Here is a 10,777-nt window from a genome sequence, read left to right as displayed (position 1 = left end):
ATGATGAGATTTGCGCGTTTCTGATGCCATCTACAAAGCAGAAGAGAGAACATGGACTAGTTTTGGGAAAATTGTTACGCTTGTAACGACCGTCCGTCGCTTCGCAGTCCTCCTCGTGGAGATCATGGCCTCCTGCTCTTTCTTGGAGCCGAGGCGGCAGCCCGACTGGCGTGTCACCACTGCCACTCGGTAACCCTGCTTTTGTAGTTGAATAAAGCGAGTGAGCTCTTCGTTCGCAACCTGTTAAAGCGTGTATTCCTTGCCTCCACTAAACCGAGTTGTGAACAAGTGGTTACCAAGGCCATTTACATTTTTCTTTAATTCTAGCCATGGACGACCCTGCTGCTCCTCCAGCTGACAAAGATGACGCCACGATTAAGTTTCCTGTCATCGCCGCAGTTCTTCAGCTTCACCGCTTGTGGCACAAGAATCCCCAAGTTCGCTTTATGCAAGTAGAGTCCCGTTTTCAACTCCGGTGCATCACTTAGCAGACACCAAAGTACCTGTACATCGTCACTGCTCTACCCTCCGACATAGCCCATGCCTTAGACGACTTCTGAGCGGACATGCCTTCGGACACGGAATACGACGATCTGAAACGCACGGTCCTGCAGCGTCTCGAGCCATCCCAACATGAAGGCTCCAACAGCGCTTTTACGTGGAACTCGGCAACCAACGATCGTCACAACTGCTTCACCGGTTGTGTCACTTACGAAGCTATCACCCCGCAAACGAAAGCCAGCTTCGAATATTACGCGAGCTGTTCTTGCAACGCCTCCCACAGTCCGCACGCATGACACCAGCGGATTCGGACAAATTGAGCCTCGATTGGCTAGCTGCATTCACTGATTGCATATGCGAATGCTCGTCTTCGGCCCGGCTACCAGCTACCTATCGCCGCTGCGAGAGTCTCAGAGCCAGGAGACCGACTCCCGCGCCTAAAGGAAACAGTCGACCGCCTTACCGGTGCACTGGAGAAGCTGACGACTGGCAGCAACACTGGAAACCAGCATCGGCGCAACCATTCGGCTTCACAGTCTCCCAGTACACCTAGAGAGTAACCGCGGCAGCTGTGCTGGTACAACCGCCACTTTTCACAAATAAGCAAGTCGCTGCATATACCGTGCTTATCATATCACCAACAGCCCTGTTCGTGGAAGGGAAACACATCGGACAGTCGCTAACAGCGGCATGCGACATCGCCCCTCGCGCAAGCCCGCCTATTTTGCGTAGTCTACCGCATCACTGGAACTTACCTTATCATGGACACTGGAGACAAGCTGTCTATCGTTCCCACCACGGCCGCAGATCGCCAACGCGGCAAGTTTACACCCACGCTCTACGCAGTGAAAAATACTACCATCGGGTTGTATTGGCTCCGGTCATTAACGCTAGACATCGCACACAGGCACTGATTGCCGACGTCAACTTTGCCATAGTGGGAGCGGATTTACACTGACATTTCAACCTAGATGTGGATGTTTGCTATCCGCGCCCAAAAGGATAACGTCACATCCCTCGACGCACTTGGCCTCCAGTCCAACATCACCTCACTTGGCATCCGTACATTTCGGCCGGTCTCAACGAACGACGAGTTTCTTGCTGAGTGCCCGCAACTCGCGAAGCACCGAAACAATGAGCTGCCCATGAAACACAAGGTGATGCATCCTATTACCACCCCCAACCAACCCACCTGCCACCGCTCGGCCAAGAAGGCTGGCTGGACGGAGGTTGGAAGCAGCCCGCCATGAGTTGCAACATATGCTTCAGATCGGCATTGTTCGTCCTTCCTCTAGCAATTGACGTTCACCTGTGCATCCGGTTCTCAAGCAGGACAGTGGCGACTGGCGACGTTGTGGTGACTACGGAGCTTTAAATTCCGTGTGCTACGGATTAATTTCCTCTTCCCCGCATACATGGCTGCGGCGCTCGTCTCGCAGGAAGCAAAATATACAGCAAGGTCAGTGTGATGAGCCCCCACCACCTGATCCCTGCCGAAACCGGCGACGTTCTGAAGACAGCAATCACTGCTCCATTTGGTCTGTTTGAGTTTTTCCGTATGCTTTACAGTTTGAAGAATGTGGTGCAAACTTTTCAAAGGTTCATGAACGAGGTTACTCACGGAACGCCATTCATTTTCGCATATCTTGACGACGTTCTCGTTGCAAGTCGCACAATACGAACAGCACGAAGAGTGTGTTCGCCTTTTTTTTTTGAGCGACTGGATGAACACGGCCTATTCCGAGTGCCACAGAAATGCATTTCCGGCGCTGAATTTCTCGATTTGCTCGGGCATCGCATTTCACCCCCGGGCATCTGGCCAGCTACATCTGGTCAGGAGGGAGAGGTTATGAATGCTGATTTTACGAATGTTTACGAAAATTAGTGAGTGCTACGAGCGCAAAAGTGTTTCACTCATGTTAGTTTCATTTAAATTCATATTTGCTGTTTCAAGCTGTAACTTAGCGCAACAATCATGCCAACTGTTGAGGAATTAGAACTTTATCGCTTATGATATTGTACGTCTAGTAACTCACGCCAAAAGGTGTATCGTAAATAAATGTGCCATGTTCCTTAAATATAAAGGAACTTTCTGCACAGTCAAGAACACGAAAATAGCAGACAACAATTTATTGCAGCAAGCTTGTAAGAGGCAGATACATGACAACGGGAAGAAACAGCGAAATGCAAGTAATACGGGTGTCACACGGCGCGACACACGGATGTCACAATTTTAAAGGCGATCAAGCCCAATTCGATTTGAATTTTTCGGTCACGTTTGGTTCTCTTGCGCAAGCTGCTGCGATGGCGCCAATATCAGTCGCGAATTTCAATCCGGATCAGACTTATTTGCGATAGAAAGTGGTCGTGTGACACCGGTATAATGGAGAATAGTCGGAAATTAATGGCGTGATGGCAATAACTTTGCACAAGCAAAACACATAGAAGACGTGTTGCAACTATCCAAATAATGAAAAAAAACTGAAAATACACGACAGCAATTAATTGGGATTGTTTTGGAAGGAAAAAAATATATGACGTTTTTTTCTTGTACTTGTGCGAAGGAGGGTGAATGAGGACAGCAAAATTATGTGAATGGTAGCGTGCCGAAATAAAATGGCTGCAGAAATAATTGAGCACGCACCAACATCTTCATCTCGAATGTGTAAGCCTGTATGTCCGTCATTAAACAGTTGCAATTAAGCACTTTGTGTTGGGGTCCTCACCTGCTGTCTTCGAAGCCTTGCAATCGTCTTCTGATACTTGGAATTTCGCCCTTGAATATGCATGATGTTCTTTGGCTGTACAATCTATATTGAGGAAATGGTGGAGATTCCTGCAACACGTAGAATGACAGACAGAAGGTAAGCAATACCGGAGGCTTCAAAGCTACTGAATATAGACGCTGCGTTCTTCGTATAAACAATACTGGAGCCTGCAAAGCTTTATAATGGAGGTGCTGCGTTTCTCCATGTAATGCGTATTTATTTTTTTGTTAAGGAAGCACCGTTATAAATGCTAAGAAACAGGGAACTTTCTACCGTAACAACTCCATACAGAATTAACACATGAAAACACGTATATTCAATCGAATGCAGAACAGCTAACAACGCTCGAGTGCACGTAGCCTGCTACAGAGGTTAAGAGAGAGCGCATTATTGCAATACTGCAAATATTGCATGTGTACCGCTTTAGAAATAGCTACATTTCTTCTGCAAAAGTAGAGCATCATACTTTTTCAGCAGTTGCTGCGCGTAACATATAGCTCTCTGCCCCGAACGGCATGTGTTCACAGACCGCATTTCTTAACGAACTATTTTATTTTATTTTCTAGCTTCGTCAATGTATCGAACGTGCCTCGCAGCTCGGACGCTGCTGCATCGCTGTTATCGCTAGCATCACCGCTCATTGCTGCGCATAAAAAAAATGAATACGAAATGAAAGTCAGCGAAGCAAATGGGCAGCAGCTGTTGTTCATGGCTGCAAGGCCGCCGTCACTCGTTCATACGGCTAACAGTGACATAACGAAATGCAAAGAGAATGAGTCGTTAACAACGCGCAAAAGAACTTGCTGTGGCCTTACCATGAAACGCCGACGCAGCAGACGCTGGTAGAAGAACCCAACAACGATCGATGCTCAAGCGCATTTTCCAGAAAGAGCACGGTGGAGCGGTCTGACAAAGATTCGCACATGTTGGGTCGTGCCCAGTGGCCGTGCCGCCTGTCAAGCTGCTATCCGCAGCCGCAGCCACAGCCGCATCTCTCTTGATAGGCTCTGCCACCTAGCGGAATCGGCGAAGCTCCATAGCTAGGCCGCGAAACGGCTCGAGTGTCCGCTCTTGTCGTTTACTATGTTACTCTATGGATGGGTAAGGCGCTCAAGAGCGATAACGGCTTAAAATAATGGGAACTTCGTCAGCGCACCTGGCGCCGCCACCTGCAGCATTCTGTTTGCGTCATCAATGCTCGTTGCGGCGCCGTCAGCATCAGTTCGCAACGCCACAGCGCTGTCGACATTGCTGGTCAGATCAAGTTTCATAACAGTGATAATGACACCGGGCTGCCTGGAGATCAGCAAGCTGTGCCGCAATGCTTACGCATAATCAGGCAAATCCCAAAGAAGTTTCTGCGTGATTTTTTTCGAATATAGTCCAGGGTGGATGTACTATCGTGAGCAATGCGAGTGGGAACACGCGAACGTGTGGCAAGCAGCCTCAATCCCGACGGGGTGCGATTCGAGGCTACCGCTGTCGGACACACAGTGAAAAAGGCGCCGCGGTTCCGCTAACTGTTCGCACTTCCACCTCGCTAGCATTGCTACGAAACGGCAGCTAATTGCCTGTCACCGGCCGTTGGCGATGATATGAGTTGATATCAGCGCGCTATGCCACATCCAATGACCCATCAGGCTACGTAATTGCTGAGGGATCAACAGCGAAGTAGCCTGCACTGATACACGGGGTATGCTTATATCTAGGTGGTGTTGGCTGATACGCCAGTTTTAATTTTTTTTTCGTGGAATAAACTTATAAACTAGACGACGGCTGTCCGTGCCTTGTAGTCATCTGTGTTTCAGCGCCTAACAATATCGCGAGTGCCTTTGCATAAGCGGGAACAAGTCGTCAAATTGTCAAAGAAAGGTAACATGCAGTGCAACATTGCTGCCTTGACAGGCTACCAGTTGAAGGCCGTCAGCAGGATAGTCCAACTAAGCAAAATTATATCCTTTGGTTCGTATCTTGCCAAACAAAAATAATCGTCATTCAAGGAAGGTGACGATTAACTCCTTTAATTCCTTTAACGATTAATTCCTTTAACGCTGCGAGCCCGGTACTTCCAAGTCACGAACGGCATGACAGAGCATTCTCGACAGGAAAGTAGCGAGCACCACGTTTTCAAGAAAGGAAACGCAAACAAGGCAGATGACGATTATTATTGTGGGGCAAGATAGGACCCAAAGGATGTACATTTCTTTAAGAGCGAAGGACGCATTAAGGATGCGCCGCACAAGAGTCGACCCCGCGTCACGTCGATGGAGCAAGACCTACAAGTTCTAGCTGCAGTCAATGAAAAGCAATTTCAAAGTGCGAAGGACGTGCGCAGTACGATCGACCTGGTCAATATGAGTGACAGCACGGTATCCGGAAGGTTAACAGAAGCCGCACAATGAAGTCGCATCACCGCTCAGAAGCCCCTTCTCACAGCGGCCAACAAAACTGCTCGCCTGTAGTTCGCTGTCGATCACCACGGCTGGACGGCGGCAGATTGTAAATATGTCGTCTTCTCCGACGGACCTACTTTCTCGAGCCGCTGGGACCTGCAAAAAGAGTGTGGCGAAAGGAGAACATACGTTTCTGTCCGCAGAACATCAAGAAGGTACCCGCCGTGGTTGCTCAGTGGCTATGGTGTTGGGCTGCTGAGCACGAGGTCGTGGGATCGAATCCCGGTCACGGCGGCCCCATTTGGATGAGGGCGACATGCGAAAACACCGTGTACGTAGATTTAGGTGCACGTTAAAGAACCACAGGTGGTTGAAATTTCCGGAGTCCTACTACGGCGTGCCTGATAATCAGAAAGTGGTTCTGGCACGTAAAACCCCATAATTTAACATCAAGTAGGTGGCCTCAAGCGGACGAACGTCATTAAACATTTCTCGTGAGGGCCAGGTCCCATGTAAGACACTTTGGGAGATTTACGAGTGGTGATCATTGCACGTTGCTGGAGCACGAGATGATCCCATAGGCGTTGAATGGTCCACACCCCGATGTGTACTATCTATTCCAACAGGACTTGTCTTCTGTGCATACAGCAAAGGTCATGACACGTCTTTTAGATGAACGAAAGGTAAAGCGCATTGAGTGGACCGCGAAGGGTGCGGACATGAAGATAATAGAGCATGTTTGGGCACGTTTGAAGTTAACCTTCTCAAGGTCTCCTTGGACTTGGAGACCGCTTACGAACTGAGGAAAGCTACACAAGAATAGTGGAAACGTCTTCAAGATGACACAGCCTTCATAGAGGCTCCCTATGGGTCTCTGCCAGAATAATGAAGGCTGTCATTCAAGCCGGCGGCGCCCTGGCCCGTTATTAGCCCACCAGACGCGCAAGAAAAGCGACAAACTAGTGCTGATATAATCGGGTACTTTCTTTATGAGCATTAAAGTTTGTGATCATTTCGCAAGCGCCAAATAAAAACTTTTCAACCGTGTAACTGCGTGCAACTTTCCACCGTTCACGAGAACTAGGATAGAGCAGAAAGGTATGTATAACAATAATGCTTCTTCCTGCGCGCAATCGCTATCACACTCACTATAGTATCAAGTCGGTATGACTGCCAGACGTTCCGTACGTGCCATAGAGAGAGAGGTAGTTTGCGGAGAACTATAAGCAACACATTGCCACGCTCTGCGTGCTATAACCATCCTATCATCGCTAGTGGCTGCAGAAACACAATCAGCTGGTGTTTCGTAGCAACGCTAGCGAGGAGGGAGTGCAAACAGTTAGCGGAAGAGCACCCCCCTCTCCCCTCTGTTTTGACAGCGCAATCCCCCTATCGCGATAACTTGGTTTAGGGGCTATTTGCCACGCGTTTGTGTGTTCCCGCTGATACTGCTCACCATAGTACGTGTGCGATAGTACTATTATTGACTTTCCATGCATGCCCCGTAATGCGCAATGTTTGGTTTTTATATGTGAAACTACTGTACCCTCTATTTTTTGAGTGCAAGCCAAACCACAATAATTCATGTCAAGGTTAAACACTGTTTCATCTGTCAACGAACGCTTATGGCTAAATAATTTGTTATTGGTACAACGCGCTGGCCCGCCGACATAAAAGAGACCCGACGCCTAAATGATTTCTACAAGCTACACCCCCTCGCCAACTGCGAACTTGTTGGTACGATTCACTTATCGCAGGATAAGTCTTTTCTTGCGGCAAAACTGGTATTTTTGCCAAATTCCAGGGCAGCACGCACAATTCCGAATTGCCAACTGCACAGACCCCACTTACCCTGTATCGATAACTCTTAGATAATTCTATGTGACAGCGACGTTGCGAATGCGACGTTCTTCGGCAGTTTACCGCATGCTGACAAACTTTATCTTCCCTGTTACTAATTAATTAGGTGTAAGGTACATACTACATGTAACGGTTATAGTTATCTTTCCAACACTTCCTCTTTCCTCTCTCTTGATGTCCCTGTCCTGCGAGGTACCGTCACAATGGTTATATAGGTCAAATGTACTAATTACACGCGTTTTGTTTTCATGTTATAGATAAGCAGACATCATGACTGGGAAGGGCCTTTTGCCAACTGTTTGCGGCATTTTGATTTTGTAAGACGGTGGTCTCGGAATAATGATTGTTTCCCGCTCAGTACTCGGCTCAATATACGTATCGTCATGACCCTTCTATCATAAAACATTGAAAAAAAAAACGCTTTATGTGGATTGGGCCCATTACGTTCACTTATGTATGAAATTTCAAACACAATGTAAAAGGCCAGGCCAGTGAGGGACCACTCGTTCGCAGTATCTGATAGGCACTCAGAACGCGTGCCTGTGCAACTATCTTTTTTTCTTGCTGAGTGACAATACTTCATGCTAGCTACGTTATCAAGCACGTGACCATCTGCAAAGTTCAGGCGCGCATTAATGTTCCTGTGGCCAAGGAACACCCGTCAGTGTAGCCGTGCCCTTTCAGTAGCCCAGACTTTCACCGCGACGCTGCACAACGTATATCCGTCTGTACCGGCAACGGATACTCTTCTCAAGCCTAGCCTGCCCATCTGACCAGTTCAACTTAAAAACCGGTACGTCTGCACATTCTACAAGGACACCTCAGCGCCAGCGTTACAGGGAACAAGACGCCCACTGCTTTGACCTCCGTGGCTTTGTCCAACAGCCTCGGTTTTGCCCAAGCCATCGACCAACGCCCTATCTGAAGTCGAGTATCCCTAAGCCGCTTTTAGTGTTCGCGATGTCATCTGCAGACTTGGACGTGTTGTGCTCCCACCTTTCGAGCATGTCAGCAGACACGCTGCATTCTTTGGATGATAAAGGCCTTAACCTTCCGAAAGTCAGTGGAATGTCCGTCGCAGAGGGCGTCAATGCTATCCGCGTCCACCTGGAAGCTATGCGCGTCATGAAGAACCGCCTGTCCTCCATGGCCCGGATATACTGCTACCTGATAGAGCTAAGCGTCCTACAGCCATGGGTAGTTTATCGTATGGACCATGTATGCAGGAACTACGGTACTCATTTTGGCAAAATGATGATCCACCTGCAGCGCGGACGCGAGGTGGGGTTTCACACTTTGACGACTGTACCACACGCCTACTCCTGCTTGTTGACCCAGGACGAAGAGAGAGCGACTGAGCACAGGCTGTACTGCTTCTGCATGTGGCCTTCGCTACCGTGCTTGGCCGTCTATCAACCGCCAGAGGGGCGTTCAGCTCTCCTCACGCGTACGCTCCGAAGGTTCTTGCGGGGAGATCCCGACTCGTTCACTTGCGGCACGTATCGTGACCTGGTGTCGGCGGCTGATGGAGCCCGAATATTTTTTCCCGGCCACTCCTAAAGACTGCGTTGCATCCCTTCAACCACCGGCACAGCCAGCTCAATCGCCATCCAACCAGAGACCTTGTTCTGTAAGAAACTTATTTTTCTAGTAATGTACAGCTAGAGGGCTTAACATTGATAACTTATTGCCTGTAATGTAACTTAGAGCCTGTAATGCAACTTACCACCGTATTTAGCAATGCAACATAAGTGGAAGCCCATGCTTGACTTGTTCTAAATGACTCCTATCGTGAACGCGCCGAAAGAAACGCAGTGAGCGTCATTGGGCACGTTAACGCCAGGCGTCATTTATATTAAGTCAAGCATGCGCTTCAATTTAAGTTGTCTTTGTGAATACAGGGGTCAGAGCCTGTAATGTAGCTTAGAGCCTGTAATGTAGCTTAGAATCGCGTGATGTGCGAGATGTGTGTAATAGGGCGTTGGCTTTTGTACGTGTCTTGCACGTGATTACGAGTACAGCGGTATCGGCAAATATTGTCGTATTGAGGCCAATTACGGAACGAAAACTTGTAGAAGCCTAAAGTTATTGCGTACATGTCTGATACTTTTGGCAATATCTGGTTCTCTTCAATTCATGGATGATCAAGATGATCTACCTGTAATTGAAAGCAACACCTGAAAGATTTGGATAAGTTTTTATTTAACAATAGAGGATTCCAGTTACACGATGTTGCATGGATTATCCCTCTGACGCAATAATACCGGTATGCGTAGGCGTATTAGGTGCGGGCTGATTTTTTTTCTCCTGCAATATCAATTGCAATTCACCGTAACGCGATATGCAGTATTATGCTTGGAATGTTATTTACCAAATACCCTAGTCCCTTTGTTACGTACTTCATGACTGAGTAGGACTGCAATTGTGTTAAAGATTATTCGTCTTTTACTGCTTTTCCAGCACAAAGACGAAGTCATTTGACGGACCAAAAAAAGACGGCAAACAAGTTTTAATTGGGCAAGGCATGCCACAGAGGCTTTACCCAAGCATGGAATTTGAAGTCCGACGCCAACCACAGCTCTTACATGCGCGCATGCTACGAAAGAAACTGGTATTGGAGGCTTCACCAACGCCTTCTGGAAAGCGGGAAGACTGATTTTCCAATGCGCTCACGTTGAGCGTCCATAACCTGTTTTGGCAGAGTAGGATTTCCTGCAACGACCACAAACAAGTGCTTCGGTTCTTTTTTTTAGACTCGTATACATGACGTGGCCACATATGCGCCGCCAAAGTTTTACAACATGCGTGCCATCAACGTTCTGTTTAGGCACACAGAAGAGGCACACATTAAATTTCCAATAAAAAATATGTTGCCTCGTTAAGCACGTGAACCTGTTTCATCAGTCGTCCGAGTATATAAATGTGATGTATTGTCTAAGCACCGCCCACATTGGCGGAAAAACGCGCGCCGAGGGGGGATCGGTCCTTAAGCAGCAACGGTCGCCATGCTTGCAGCGGCGCCAAGCGCGGCGCTAACGGGGCAGTCCGGCAGTGACGTATGCGCGGCAAATTGGTGCCATGCGGACCCGCTCGATTCGCACCCGCCTCTAGTGTCAGCCGGACAATCGTTTAAGACACCGACCAGTTTGTCCGCCGCAACATTTCCCCCCAAGATAGCGGAGCGTGGCATGCTACCCCCGTACTACACTCGACCAATGATGGCTGGGTCATATTCCAACAAAGCTGCCATTCAGC

This window comes from Dermacentor andersoni, chromosome 10 (genome assembly GCF_023375885.2).
Source record: "Dermacentor andersoni chromosome 10, qqDerAnde1_hic_scaffold, whole genome shotgun sequence".
Lineage (NCBI taxonomy): Eukaryota > Metazoa > Arthropoda > Arachnida > Ixodida > Ixodidae > Dermacentor > Dermacentor andersoni.
The sequence above is the reverse complement of the archived record's forward strand: the minus strand, read 5'-3'. Positions refer to the sequence as shown.